We start from the raw sequence: 15,880 nt of genomic DNA, 5'->3' as shown, positions 1-15,880 counted from the left end.
TGGTCAGCAGATATTGTAATGCTGCTGCATGAACCCCTGGCACAGACACATGAGAAGTCAGTGGCTAAACATTATGTTTGTGTTTGTTAGCAGGAGACAAATCAAACTACTAAGCTCAATGTGTCAAAATTGAAACTCAGTAGTGGATTACTCTGTCCGGGAGAGAAAGATTGTATTGACCTTAAAGAGTGAGAGATTGTGTTGACCTTAAAATGAGTAATTTCTTTTGGTTAACCCAACAACAGTTCCAAGACAAGCATTTTTAGTCTCAAATATTCTTCTCACATACACGTAACTTGAAATAAATGTAATTCATTTTGGGGTCAGGTGGTCCAGTTACTTTACAGGCAACCAGGTTCTGTTCCTGGAAAATTATATTTTTAGAAAAGAAAATAAATTAGAGCTTCAATTCACCGTTTTATTCTGTTTTCTACCCTTGTCATTTCTGCTGCACTCACTGTTTACAGCATAAGCTGAGCAAAAATCACAACTTTTGTCAAGCAGCAAAGCAGCAATATTTTGTTTCATAATGTTTATGTTCTGATTTATGCTGGTGCCTTAGTGTTACACTCAGCTGCATATCCAATTCCATTCTTTATGTTGCTTCTAAGATTTACAATGTTGGCATCTGAGGATGTAAATGTTACTCGTCTATCCTGTGGTGGATTCTCTTCATGATGAAGCTTCTGCCTTTCTATGAAAAAAATTTAGAAGATTTTCATCAAAATCCGTGAATGAAATGCTGTGAGATTACCAGATGGAAACTGTTGACTGAGAACTAAACAACTATAAGGGAAAAAAGATTGCTTTTGGAAAAGCAGAATAATTTTTTAGATCATTGTCCACATTAGTGTTTTGTTCTGTTATTGAAAGAAGCCAAGATCTTCACAGAATCATAGGGATGATTTGGGTTGGAAAGGACCTTAAAGAGCATCTATTTCCAAATGTGAACATCAAAACCATGAACACCTATACTCAAATTTATACCTACTGTAATTTAGCCCTTAATAAATTAGGAGCTTATTCTAAGTTTTTTGTCTGGGATCTCATTATGTTCAGCAAAAAGAGAAATATGCTTCCACAGACAGACTCATCCACATGCATTAGGAACAAAAGGGAAGGATTCATTCTGTGGATTAAATAATTGCAGTTTAGGTCTCCAAGTGTAAGTGAAGATAAATAGACTAAGTGTCTGAATTCTCATTATAAACAGTGGGCATTGTGTTAATGCAGTTAATGAAGTGGGAAAAACTGTTCTACTGACCAGGAAATTGGTGTATTATTCAGTTTCCTAAACACTAGTCCCCTAGACTTCTAGTGTCACTCAGGTGCCCTATGGAGACACATGGGCTGGTAAATATGACACAATTAGAAGAGATCACACCCTTCTGAAGATTGTGTGGGATACCCTATAGGGCCTAGAAGACCAGTAAGGTCTAATAGTTGGGGAATTAAATGTGCCACAGATCTCTCAAGAGTGAAATCAGTCTTGTAACCCAGTGCACAGGAAGACGTCTCCACTCAGGCGTTTCTTCCCCCAGAGCTGATTCTTATCCTGGTTTATGATTGTATGAGTTGTGCTCTGAAGATGCTTCATTCCCTGCATCAGCTAAGACACAGATGACTATCTTGGATTAGATGCCTAATTTTTAGATAGTTGAAATTAGGTGACATAAATTTCTCCTTCCCTTTAGGGCTTAAGGGAAAAACTTTACTTTACAATGCTGGAAAGACTGTGGAGCCATTACATTTTAAGAGCAAGGCACTGAACGAGGAAATATGATGTGCCCTTAATTGCGGTTTATATTTGCGTGTTTAAAAGCCTGAAAAGCCTGGTTGTACTTTCACAACTTTTTGTGTGACCGGTGCACAAACAGGCAGAGGAATGAAATAATATGATGTGATTTTCATGCCCAGGGAAGAAGGCAGCAGCTCAGCATGCCTTGATATAAAAGCGGTTTCATGAAACGTGACTTGGGCAAGAATTGTGACATTCATAATACACAAAGTAATAGAAAGTTTGGGGCTGATCCCCCTGTAATTCCAACTCCAAGTCCATCATTGTGCTGAAGTCCTTCTCTGTATTCACAGAATCATAGAATGGTTTGCGTTGGAAAGGGCCTTGAAGATCATCCAGTTCCAACCTCCTGACATGAGCAGGAACACGGTCCACTAGACCAGGTTACTCAGACCCCATCCAGCCAGGTCTGGAACACTTCTAGGGATAAGGAGTCCACAGCCTTTCTGGGCAACATATACCAGTGCCTCACCACCTTTATAGTAAAGAATTTCGTCCTAATATCTAATCTAATCTTCAGCATCTGAAGGCTCAGATCCCTTCTAGATCTCCTGGTTGCTTCAACACTGTGCCCTGCAATAGCTTTACTTTGATTTGGTGATTATGTCCTTAATTCAAAATTCACTGGTCTCTTTCCACCAAACAGGTGAATGGGATGCTCAGTTCCACTGTACATGTTGTTTTGGTGCTATTTCCATGGGTTCTGGTGGCTCTTTTTCCCAAGGACTGCATTAGAAAGTGAAAACGATGGTGGCAGGGACCCTCAAGGTTCTTCAAACAATTTCATTTTGGGTCAGAATAACTATTTGCATCTCGTAACTTAAAGCATCAGGCTCCATTTGACTTTGGAAGCAATGGAGTTGTCTGTGATTTGACATTAGAGATTTGCATTAAATTTCTTATGGTTCCTAGCCTGGCTCAATATCCAACTGCAGCCCCCTGTAAATGTGCTTGTTTGTTCTTTTTATTGCAGCCATCTCCTGCAGACATGGAAATGGCTGTTATCAAACACCCCATTGTATTCTTGCTGGCCAGATGGCTAAAGGGGCATTACTGTGCTCTCCCCATAAACTCTATGCTTTGCTGCAGGCATTAACAAGGCAATATATTTTTTTAGGAACCATTAAATACTTGAGATTTAGGTAGTAGCAGGTATTGCAGTTGTGGGCTTAAAGATGCTTTTAAAGTCCTTCGCTTTGTCCTTAAAACTCAGCTCAAATGAAGTTGTCTCAGGAGACAAATTAAAACAAAAATAACCCTCTAAACGCAAAGTTTGGTGGTGCTCCTGAGATTATCTCCTGTTAGGCGTGGATTGTGCAAGTTGTGAAATGCCTTTGAACTTCCCTTGTGAGACACAGATCCCGATTTCCATGGGCTCAGTAATGATCCCTATTTTTATATTGTTAGCCTGCTTCCCTTACCGATGTGTCCGTTCCCATCACCTCAGAAAGGAACACCCTGAGCCCAGAAAATCCAATTACCGAAACAAAAAGCAAAGCAACCTGTGCCCCTGTCATATTTCTTGTGAGAGGCCAGGCTGCCAAGTCTTTAGTGAGCGTTTATTCTCTCGCATACTCTGTGCTGAGTGATAACACAAGAGGACTCTGTGCTTGTAAAACTAAACTGTTCTGCAGTTAGAGAGCCATTTACAGCTGCACTTTCCAGCCCTTCTCACTCATACTATCAGTTCCAAAGTTCTTCCCCTGTTTCTGTCCTCTAGTATTTACATTTGTCCTTCCAAGTGGTGATGTGTTTCTCCAGCTGAGCTTTGCTTCTGTGAGCTGTAAGGCCACCACCTTACAGTGTCCACCCCCAAAGAGCCTACTTGTGAGAGACTAGATTTCCAAGGAAAATGCTGCAGAATATGAAGATTTCATAGAATAATAGAATCATTGAAGTTGGAAAAGACCTCCAAGATCACCAAGTCCAGCCTTTGACTGAATATCAATATGCCCATTAATCTATATTTTGAAGTGCCACATCTACTTGGTTTTTGAACACTTCCAGGGATGGTGACTCCACCACTTCCCTGAGGAGCCTGTTCCAATGCTTAAACACTCTTTCAGTGAAGACATTTTCTCCCAGTATCCATATTCTGACTGTTAGTGTCTGTGTTTCTCACTCACAGCATCCCTTTGAGGAAAATACCATTATCCCCATGGGACCAACGAGACACTGAAGCAATTACATTATTATCTTTATGGTATCTAATGCCTTCTTCTCATGCCTGTGAATGAGCTTTGGTTTGTTTTCAAAACCTGTAGGGACTGTTCCTAACCCATCAGGTCTCAGTGCTATTAGGAGTCTACTTCTTTCCTTCCATCCATGAGGTCAATGCTATTTCTGCTGCTTGATTTTAGGTTCCTTGAAGGCAGCTTTATATCTTCTCCCAGATGCCTCACCCTTGGAAGGAGATGGCTGTAAAGCAGCCATGGAGGCTACCTTGCTCTTCTTTTCTAATCCCTCCTAATTCAGAACTGGATGATGACAGGCTACTGATGAATGATTTTGGACAAGTAACTGACATTCCTTCCTCACCTCCATGGATATTAGTGAAAACATTCTTTACTCTGAGGGTAGTGGGGCACCGGAAGAGCTTTCCCAGAGAAGCTGTGGATGCCCCATCCCTGGAAGTGTTCAAAGCCAGGTTGGATGGGGCTCAGAGCAATCTGGGATAGTGGAAGGTGTCCCTGCCCATGGCAGCGGGTTGGAATGAGGTGATCTTTAGGGTCCCTTCCAACCCAAACCATTCTGTGATTCTCTGATCCTGCTGCACCCACCTGCTGGGGCTTGTATGTTAAGTTGCTTGGGGAAGGGCTTACACAGCTCATACAGTTTCTTGATCTGGGTTTCTCCAGCTGATGAGACAGCAGGAATAAGGGCTAAGATTAGTAATGGGGTTTTGACACAGAGTAATAATAAAAATGTTAGTCATCATGAATTTGTAATGCTGTGACTCCATCATAACCCCCCTACTCTGTCATCCTTTGCAGATGTGTGCTCTTACACTCAGGTGTAAGGCTTGGGTGGAGATGATATCTGCTGGTTTCCAGCTGGAGAATAAAGTGATTCCAGGAGTTTGGCCATCGTCCTGTGTCCTGACAGACATGGTTTCAGTTCACTAACAGGGTTCTTGAGCATTCCTTGGCCCCTCCATATCTTCCTTCTTCCGAGCTCTGTTGGGATGCTGATGCTGACTTGCATTGAGTAATGAGGGGAAAACATTAAAGATTTTGGAGAACGTTAATCAGGAAGCCCAAGAGGAACTGCTTGTACTTACTTTCAATGCCTGTCACTTCCTTTATGCTGATGAGGTGTCAAGTCCATAATCTAGTCTCCTCATGATGGCTTTCCTACATTCCTTGCCTAATTTTCAACAGTGTCTATGCTGTTTCTTTGCCCATATAAAGGTGTTAGCAAGCAGCCAAAAAATCCCTGTACTGTTCTCCACAGTCTGCTGAAGATTTTCTTTTTCGCCTAGACCTACAGAAAGCGTCCAGCAGTCAGGCAGCTTAGTGGGATCACTTCTTACCATGTTTGTGACTGTATTTTCACTTGTCCTGCATTCGGAGTAGGTACTAAGGCAGTTTGTTGTTTTTCTGTATCCTGCACAGCACATTAAGTTGAGTGAAGCTTCCATATTTATTTTTTGACGTAGTCAATCAATCACAGTAATTAGATTACATAGAGATATCAATACCTGCTGTACCTCCCCTGGCACATTTTATATGTGTCAATTTAGACAGGAAATATTTGTAAAAGCAAACCTGAAAGCTTTGTGGGCATGATAAGGACTGTCACACAATTTATGTTGACCAAATACACAATGAAATAAGTAAATGTACAAACTGCAAGTCCATTAGTATTTTCTGAGAAGTCTGCCAGAAACTATTAGTCCACATTTGCATCAAATCACTTTGAGTCATGAAGAAATGTGAAAAAATCAAAAGCTGTTAAATGCACAGTTTTCACACATGAAAATGAAGTTTAAATCCTTTTAATAAATTACTCAAGAAATACTTTGCTTGGCCTTTTAATACAACTGTAACAATGGGAACAGGAAAATTTACAGGCAAATTTAATCAATTTCTCTAAGCTATAGTCATTTTAGTTCAAGATTATGCAAATCCAAAATTATTTTTCTTTTCAAAACCAAATTACTGCTCGGAATTTGATAGCTTCTATTGTCTTTGCTTTTCAGCATGCCATTGATTTCACCTTATTCCATTTATATGAATGTTTTCTGCTCACTAGGGCAACTCAATCAAAATTTGGATTTTTGTTTTGGGCTTTCTTTGAGCCCGACAACAGCAAGAAGGTCAAGTCAGAGCACTGGGACATTAGAGAAGAGTGATAATTATTGTCTGTAATGCTAACATTTCATTTTATCCAGAGGATCTGTTTTCACACTGCTTAATAATTTCTCAGTTCCATTATCTATTTCATCTAGTGTTTGTTGTTACAATGGTGACATTGCTTTTGGCTGATGATGTTTTAATATCATTTTTTCTTTCAAGCTGTTATTAATTTCCAGACCTATGCATCTCTTTTGTCCAAACCTTAATGAGTCAATATATTTATGGTCATATAAATTTTCTGTCTGCCTTTAGAAATATTTTAGTCTACAGAGCTGGCATTGATTGAAGGCGGCTTCAAGTGTCATGTACAAGAAGGGATTTTTGTTAATTCTGACCCCATGAGCCTTTATCCCTCCTGTGAATACCTTGCTCATACTCTTTTTTGGAGTCAGTGTCTGGGAATGGTTTGGCTGCACCCCTTGTTTTTTCCTGATCAACAAAAATGGTGACTTTGAGGCTTTATCTGCACTGCTGATATAATTTTGGGCTTTATCTCTCTGTCCTAAGTTATCTTTGGAGAAAAAGTAGTTTCCATAATGCAAAAATTCCTTTATTTTGTTATCTCACTCCATTTGAGTTTTTTCTAGGGCAGAATGGAAAGGAACAGAGAGAAAGAGGGCTTGGGGAAACGAGCTAATTTGGGCACAGACCTCAGCATCCAGCTCCAGTCCTGATCCAGTCATTGCCAGTTGTGTGGAGCTGCACTGAACGACAGAGATAAACCTCCTTCTCTGCCTCTGATCTCTCTCACAGATGTACTTCAGACCTTAAAGAACTCACCTCATCACTGTTGGCAATGGTGCAATTGTATTTCAAGCTAAGGTTTTCTCCTGAAGAGCCTGTGCTCAGCCAGGCAGCCACACATCTGCACTGTTAATATTTCAGCTAAATATCAAACTTCATCCATACCTTTGCACCAAAATTGTGATGTGAAAAGAGTAATTCCAAGTAAGGCTGAAAAATTGATGTTTGCTGTTTTCCATAGAAATGAGTTTGTTTTTTCCAAGGGGACAGGTCTAGGAGTATGTAATAGGTTATTTCAACAGAGGAACATAACCAATTGGATGCTGAGAACTGATAAAATATAGCTAATCCTTGAAAACAAGTATTCCCTATTAAAAGAGAGGATTTTTTTTTCTAGTTAAATGAATTTGCCTTGCCTTTTTCTGTGCTATACTGACAGTAGAGTGCAGACAACAAGCAAGAGTAGAAAAGGTGTTCATATTTCATTTTGAACACTTGTCTCCATATCAAGAAACCTTACTGGAATTTACATTTTTCTTAATTCCCAGATGTTTTTGAAACAAATGAAGCTGTTTCTCCTGCAGGTATCAGGGGGTCACTTCACTCATTTTTGATGTCTCGAGGCACGTACTGGGAATGTGACTGAAATTCCCCATCTTGAGCTGTCCAGAGTGGGGTTCTTTTATATGGCACTCGAGTATTTGAGCTGATGCTGTGGGCAACAGAACTCTTGGCAGTGGGGTCATAGAATCATGGAATCACAGAATGGTTTGTGTTGAAAAGGAGCTTAAAGATCGTGTAGTTCCATCCCCCTGCCATGAGCAAGGACACCTTCCACTGGAGTCAAAGGTATTTATATCTCAGTCCATCTGACCAAACGTAGACTTGCCTTAAACACTTTTGACTGTGCTAAGTAGATCACCTTGAGTTATAAAAGCTCCACATAGAGGTCTCCTGCCATTTCCCCACTTTGGACAGTCTATGTCATGGCACTGGATGCTCTGTTGGAGCAATTGAAGTCAGCCTTGATGTGGGATTCAGTCTGAAATTGAAACAATTAAGTGCCTCTGTGCACTAAGGTCCCGCAGCAGTCAGGGAAGATAAGGTTTTCTTGAGCTGCCTGAACAGAAGCATCTAGCACATGAGATGCTCTAGGACACCCTACCTGTGCCTCAGCTGCTGGTCTGGACTAGAACTGTTCCCTTTCAGTTTGAATGTAGGAGCTGTGAGATCATCGCTCTATCTTTCAGGCTGCTGAAACCAACCTTTGTTGTTGATCAGACCTTTGTTGACTATACCAGGAGTTCAGACACTTAACCCTGTTGCACACAAGAGGCATGACAAGAGTTCTCAAAGAGTGGCAAAAGCATCCATATAGTCCTGCTCGATCTGCAGAGACAACTATGTCCTTCTGCAACAACATCTGAAATCCAGAAAGGCTTGTTGAGAACAGCTCAATGTCTTCATTTGGCCTGAGAAGCTGTGGATTCCCCATCCCTGGAAGTGTCCAAGGCCAGGTTGGATGGGGCTTGGAGCAACTTGGTCTAGTGCCCATGGCGGGGCGTTGGAACTGGATGATCTTGAAGGCTCCTTCCCACCCAAACCATTTTAGGATTCCATGTTTCATACACCTGCAGGCAGGCTTTTAAACTGAGCATCTTGCATACATATAGATGCCTAAATTTGGATGCATAAATTCAGATTTGTCAGTTTAAATGTGTATGTCTACAGTTTTATAGCACAGAACAGACAAGAGGAAATCTGTTAATTCCTTATTCTAATCCTGGAATTGGAGAACATCCAACATCCCAGTCTATGTTACTGCTCTCCTTACACCAGCTGAAATAGTTCAAAATCAACCTGACTGCCAGAGCTGTGAGATCCACGCTCAAAACGTGGTCTGCAGGATGACTCTGGAGAACAATAAAAACATATTTTTCTCTCTACTCCCAGAGAAATTTTTATATGGCTGCTAGAGCTAAAATTTAATACTCCATAAAGACTTTTAGTGACAGGAAATCATGATCTACCAGTCAGTTTAGCAGAAGAAGATTGCAAATAGGTTCAGGTCAAATCAAAGAAATTATTAATATTTGGTTTCAATTTAATGAATAAAGTCTAAGCAAAATGCTTATAACTGAGAGTGGGGATTTTTTCTTTTATAAAAAGAAATAATTCAAATGAGTAGTTATGAATTGCACTTTTCAAAATTTCCATTTTTAAACAAATATTGCTCGTATTCTGAGTCCCGCACTAAGGCAGAAAAAAAACCCCATAAAAAATGTTCAGTACTATGAAAATCCAACTTTTTAATCTCTTCTAGTTATAAATCACATAAAATCACAGAATCTACTAGGTTGGAAAAGACCTCTGTGATCATCGAGTCCAACCTATAATCCTACTATCCACATATAGTTACATAGTATATGAACATTTTTCTTACTCTTGGATCACCCGCCTGTCTTCAGTGGGTTATTTACTTTCAGTCAAGTGAAGTAGCTCTCAGCCTGCAAAAAAAAAAAAAAAATCTAGAAAATAGTGGGTAAAATCTTAACTTTTTTCCACATGTGTCTGCCAACAGCCCTGTCAAAAGATAACATTTTTTGTTGTGAGGTGCCTCAAATGACGCAGGAGGTTGGTTGCCATCAATGATAATTATGACCTGGCATCTCTTTAGGGAACTGTTATTTTTCTAATCTTCCACGGAAATTCTTTCACTCAAGGTCAAATTCCTCCAATGTTTTCATCTTCAGGGAGCATGGACAATGTGCCTCCTCTCCCTCCTCGATGTGCAAAGACAATTGATACTGTCACTTTTCTGAGCAGCCTCCTGTAATGTGTGTGTGTGTGGTGGAAGGAAACAACCACAAAGAAAAAAACTTTAACATTCAGAGGAGGACAACATGTCAAAATTCCTTAAACCATGATAAATGTACCAAACTCATCCAGCTCTTTCCAAACAGCGGTGATTGATGGTGATTTATGAGTGTGGAGATTTTTCTTAAACTAGTAGTTTTTGCAGAAGAAAGAAAGGTCACTGTAAGTTGGGGTGTGCACAGTTTATCTTGTTCTCTGCAGTTTGTTCTTCCTTTTGAACTAATCCATACCAGATTAGAGACCTCAGCCAGGGGAGAACCATTAATAATCTTAGTTATCATCAAAACCAAAAGAAAATAAGGAACACACACAAATCTTAACAAGCACTGTGTTTGTGAACCTTCTGACACCACCACATAAATAAAGCCAGTACTTTGAGAAAAGTAAATCCTCACAGGAGAAAGAATAGCTGATCCCTGAATTGAGCAAGAGAAACTGAATCAAAGAAAATGAATGGAAAAAAATGCGGCGATTTGCACCGTGTCGAAGAGACTGGCTGATCATTTATAGGTAACAACAGTGCAAGTCAAAAAAAAATTAGTGATGGAAACTATTGCATGGGTAGGAAAGTGGGAGAAAACATTGTTCAGCAATTCCTGTCTCTTTGCCACAGCAAGCCTTGCTTTTTCATTGCTCACCTTGGAGACTGCCTTGCTGCACCTAGCAGGGGGAAAAACCATTGGGGAAGGTCTGGGACTTACCAAGGCTTTGTTCCACCAGGATCTCTGGTAGAACACACCTCAGAAAGCCTCAGAGGACACAGAAACTAAACACAATTATCATCAATACACCATAGACCTGTTCAGCCCCTTGTTCTGACACCACGGGGACGGGAACCAGGAAAGTTAAACCAGCAGAAAAATGTGCAATGAGACTTCCTGAGAAAACTCACTTTCCAGGAATTTCCAACTTCCTAAGCAAGAGGTGAGCTCATATGGAGGCTTCAATGAGCATTTAGTGCAATTTTCTTTCCTGCTATATTATTGCCAAATGGAAAGAGAGTCCTGGCTAAAAGTAGAGTTAGAAGGAGAGCATGACCAAGGAGAGATTTAACAGATGTCTTTATGGAGGCCATAAGGGGTGAGTGGTAGAAATCTATAAACCTCTGGCTAAGACCTGAGTACATGAATCTTGTTAGTTTTAAAGGTAAATGAATAACCAGAGCTGTTGGGAGTCATTGGAAATGCTCAACAGTGGGATGAAATTCTCTTTGTATAATGGACGGTACAATATGCTGATAATAAAACATGGCTGGGACCTCCTTCTTGCTTTCATTTTTTGACTTGTTTTCTCTAAAGAATGGGGTTTTAGCCAGCAAAATTAAGCTTTGTGATGTTTCCTTCATATTGACTAAAAATAAGCCAACTGATCTTAGATGGTAACAAGAGAAGACAGGTAGACAGGAGATATCACGTGACATCCCACCAAGTCACCAATACTGTATATTATTATGAACAGTATAAAAATGAGAGTGTGCTTGGAGCTCAATAGTTGTTCCAGGAAGACTTTGAAGTGTAAGAAATTTGCAGAGCGATCTGGACAGAGCATTTGTCAGAACAAAGGGCAGTGGAGACAAATAACAGAGTCAGATCATGTCAGAATAGTGGAAAATAAGGCTGGCAATTTACTTGTCTTAATCCTCTGACCCAAAACACGATAAATCGAATATCAGCTTCTCAATTATCTCACACTTTCTTTAAAATCTCTGATGGTGGAGGTTCCACAGCCCTCTCTGATGGTGGAGGTTCCACAGCCCTCTCAGACACCTGGTTCCAGTCTTGGCTTGCACTGACAGTCACAGAGTCACAGAAAGGTTTGAGTTGGAAGGGACCTTCAAGAACATCTTGTTCCAACCTCGCTGCCATGGGTAGCGACACCTTCCACTGCCCCAGGTTGCTCCAAGCCCCGTCTAACCTGGCCTTGAACACTTCCAGGGATGGGGAATCCACAGCTTCTCTGGGTAACCTGCAGTCCTATAACAGTCTTACAGAAGATGGGAAGAGTAGGAAGAAAACTGTCAGCAGAAGGAGCAGGAGGTTGCAAACTGGACAGCAATGTTTTCAGAAAAATGAATGTCTGGAACAAACTTAGAAAAAGAGTCACTGTGTGAATTTGGATTCACACAGACAAGTAAACAACTACCAAGAAATTATAAATACCTTCTAGATTCAGAATTAAATCATCTATAAAAACTTAGTAGTGTATCTATTATCCCGAGTTTTTTACTGTCTTTCAGCTCACATACAAACCTAATTAAGATATTACACAGAATGAACCCAGCATTTACTTCAGAACTTTGGGAATAAATTAAATTGCTTTGCCTGTGAATGTGTATCTTGTGGTAGATTGGCTTTGGCTTTAAGCAAGGTTTAAACTATGACTGAATATTTTCTTGTGCTTGGGGGTCCTGTAAAAGGCTCTCTCCCATGTGGATTTTCCTGTGTATGCCAAGATTTATGTTTGTTTATTTTCCTGCAGTGTCAGTGCCTGTAAGATTTGTCTTCTGCCTTCATGAAATGTAATTATCTATGAGGCTTCGGGCTTTTCTATCATTTTGTTTAATGAGGTCAGAAATTATTGGTGATGCACATAGAGACACTCACAATGTGAGTGAGACCACCCAGGCTTCATTTTCATGGGAAAACAGGGTAATAATGGAACAGTTAACCAGAAAACAGATAGCTGGAACTTCTACTCTGAGAAAAGCCAGAAGGTTGGTTTGAAGAGTTTGGTTTAAAAGGATGTTTTCAAAGAGAAAGAGAGAACTTGAGGGCAGAGTTCAAGGTAAAGTATTTCCTACTCTGTAGCCAATGCAAAGCATGGGATGATATACAAAATACAGAGTGAAAATGGAGGCAATGGACATGATATGCAAAGCTTGTGGGGTCAGCCAAAGAGCCACGGAGCATTTATCTGCTCCAGGAGACACATCTGGTGTGGGGATATTTTCTCTTCAAGATACTGTGTGAATGTGCAGCTCACCTGTGCTGCAAGTGGGCTGTTCCTCCATCACAGCATGTGGCAGACCATGATGGCTTTGGATCAGTGAGTGAGAAAGGAGAGAGCACAGAGAGGGAACCATTCCATTTTCCATCCTTAAACAGTAGAGCTGAGTGATATTTCCACAACAGTTTATGTGGAGGACTAAAACAGAGAGATTTAATTCTTTTTGGTGTGAGATATTTGAGCTTCTCCATGAAAGTTATTAATGACTAATGCTTGCTTTATTATTCTCTTTTCAAATCTCTGGTAGATGAAAGAAAGAAGCAAGGAACCATGAGTTCAACATCTTCAGTTCCATATAATGGAGAATCTAATGTACAGAAACAGCTTTTCCCCATCTTTACACTGCTGTCAACAATTCTCATAAATTCAGATTTTCAGAAATGTATATGAAGCCATGGACTTCTCTTGCAATAAAGAATTTCTTTCTAATATCCAATCTAAAGCTGCTCTCAATTTAAAGCCATTCCCCCCATACTCTTCAGACACTATGGTGACTATGACAAAAATTTCCTCACCTCCACAAATACATGCCCTTAGTCAGCTTTGTATAAGAGTAGGATCCATGCCCAGAATCATGTTTTGATAGAAAAAGACAGGATAAAGTCAGTGTTATTTCAAGACTGTGATTTTCAGAGCAATCTGCAGATGGTCTGAACACAGAGGAATCAGTCAACCTGCATTTAAGTAGTAATTACAGATATTAATGTCTACTCAGCTGCATTAGAAAAATAAATGTAATGTCTTTTCCTGCCAGGAGGGTGCTTCACATAATGGATCGCTTTGCTGATGTGGCTAAATACCTTTCTGGTATTGATTGACAAAGAGAATGAGAGAAAACCTAAGAAAACTCTTCAGGCTGCTATAAAACATCCAGGGAGGCAGCTCGGGGATGTGGTAACATGGAACAGAACTTGTGCCTTCAGAACTGACACAAAGAGCACTTCAAGCCAGGTCTTGTCAGGAAGAGCCAGACAGGCAAACAAAAGGAGTTGTTTCATTATCTTGTTGGCGTCTGTAGCTCTACATGTCCTTCAGGAGCAAACAGGTGATTCTTGGCAGGCTGAGGCCCAGGAGAGACCTGCTGTAATATTTGGATGTGTGTGCACACAGCAGTTGCTCCTCACCTGGACGTTTCTGCTGCTCTGGTCTGTGTTAGCACAGGAGGAGGCTCCGGCCTGGACACACCTGCCTTTGCTCACACGCCCCACCTGCACTCCAGCTAAATCTACTCTTGGACCGGTTTGCTGATCTGTTGGCACGTGGGATGCAGGAGTGGGATTAACTTGGTTACATTGTTTTCTGTGGCCTAGTGGATTTTCAGATGTGTTTCATCTCACTCTGAAATAGGCGGGCACAATTTACACTCTAAAGCTCCTCCACCTGATTAACTTGATCTTCACTGCTTCCAAGGAAGCCCAGGTTGACTTACTGAGTTCACCCTGAAGTCATCTAAAGTTAGATAGGGTGACTCCTGCCATAGGTTTCATAAGCATTCAGTGTTTCAGCACAGGTTTATTGGCCTTAGTAACTCACTGGCCATTGACTGACAGTACAAAATTGATTTGCAGGAGACTGGAGTAGGATACAGGTTGGTGCAGTTTCTAGGGCACTACTGTTGTTTTTTTGTTTTGTTTTGATTTTTTTTCCAGGGGACATGATTTTTGGTCCTGACTATATCACTGCTTGAGAACATGGTGTGTTGCTCGTTTCTTTTCACCTTTATGCCTCAGGCTCCTCTTTCCACCTCGTTTCTACTATTTGGACTGTAAACCTGTCAAGCTAAGAGTGTTTGGTACAGCAGGAGCCTCACTCATCATCTGATATTGTACTAATAAGCTTATTGCACATATTATGGCTTCATTGTGGTGCATGACTCTGCAGGTAAAGAGCTTTCATGCTCCTTGTGACTTGCTGTGATGTCCTTAAAGCAAATCATGCCCTTTGTGGTGGAAATACAGAAACACTGATTTCCATGATCTGCTCAGGAAGTTCTGTTTGTGTTCTCAGACGTTTATCACAAAGTTACAAGCTCTGAAGCTTTAGGGACTTCTATAACAGCTCTTTCTTGTACAGATTTCCAAGTGTCTGAGAGGTGATGAGCTCAGATTGCAGATCTTGGTTTCCATTAAACTTCTGACAACTTGATATCTGAGATCTGTTCTTCTGTATCAAATTGAATTGATTCTGTCCAAAACTGGGAGAGACCAGCGCACACACACACTCACACGCGCACACACACACTCTCACAGAGCATGGCAACATAACCTTTGCTTCCTCAAGAAACCGCGCAAAAACTGTCAGTCCTTTTCAGAGTCATTCTTGGCCAGTGCCCTCCCCAGCCCTTTTCTCTTTTGTACTTTTTCTGGTTTAAAACAGCAAATCCTTACGAAACTACACTGAATTGGTCTGGAAAAATCCACTACCCTGGGCAAAAGAAGTTGATACACTTTGTAATCCTCTCAGGATCATAATTCCACTCTTTTAGATGCATGGAAGGTGGTGCCTTGCTCTCAGGTGGAGAATACATTAGCTGTTATCATGCCTCTGGCTTTAGATCTGACAGACTTCAAGTAAAACAAATGCAGTGTATAGAAAGCAGCATTTCCTTTTTAGTTGTTTTAGCTTCTATTATGCAGAGCTCTGGATGCTGTGGGAATATTTGCCAAGGTGTCTCTTGGGGACCAATTTGCAAACCAGTGGGGATGCTGGTGACATACACCTGCCTGCTTTTATAATCCAGCCCCTAAAGCACAGGTCTGCTTGGCAGAAGGCAATTTGAGTGCCATAGGTTTGCGATGAACCAAGAGGATAAAAAGGATTGTTATGCACTAGTTCCTCAAGTCCAAGGTATCTGACCTCAGTGCTCTGAAAAAATAGAGAAAATAAAAAAAAAGGCTGAGACAGAGACACACAAAGAGATGTAGAGGGAATAGCTGAATATGCACAGAAGTGTATTTTTATAGAAGGACAGAATATGAAATGAGATGGTTGCAGGGTTGGGATTTGGAAGGTGGGAGCTCTGTTACCATTAAGGGGATGGTGATAATGTGTTTTTCATCCACATACTGATTCAGTCAGCTGCCCATCTTCTGAGAAC

The 15,880-nt window shown here is 40.7% G+C and overlaps 1 long non-coding RNA gene across 1 annotated transcript; it reads left to right on the top strand.

Annotated features, from left to right (window-relative positions):
* Positions 1 to 7,706: 7,706 nt before the first annotated feature.
* Positions 7,707 to 13,183, top strand: LOC116792683. Its single transcript, XR_004359228.1, has 3 exons — positions 7,707 to 7,749; positions 10,498 to 10,701; positions 13,031 to 13,183. It is a non-coding gene; the product is annotated as an uncharacterized LOC116792683 (long non-coding RNA).
* The last annotated feature ends 2,697 nt before the right edge of the window (positions 13,184 to 15,880 follow it).

The sequence above is a fragment of the Chiroxiphia lanceolata genome, chromosome 1 (assembly GCF_009829145.1).
Source record: "Chiroxiphia lanceolata isolate bChiLan1 chromosome 1, bChiLan1.pri, whole genome shotgun sequence".
In the NCBI taxonomy this organism is placed as follows: domain Eukaryota; kingdom Metazoa; phylum Chordata; class Aves; order Passeriformes; family Pipridae; genus Chiroxiphia; species Chiroxiphia lanceolata.
This window is presented reverse-complemented; position numbering and strand designations above follow the sequence as displayed.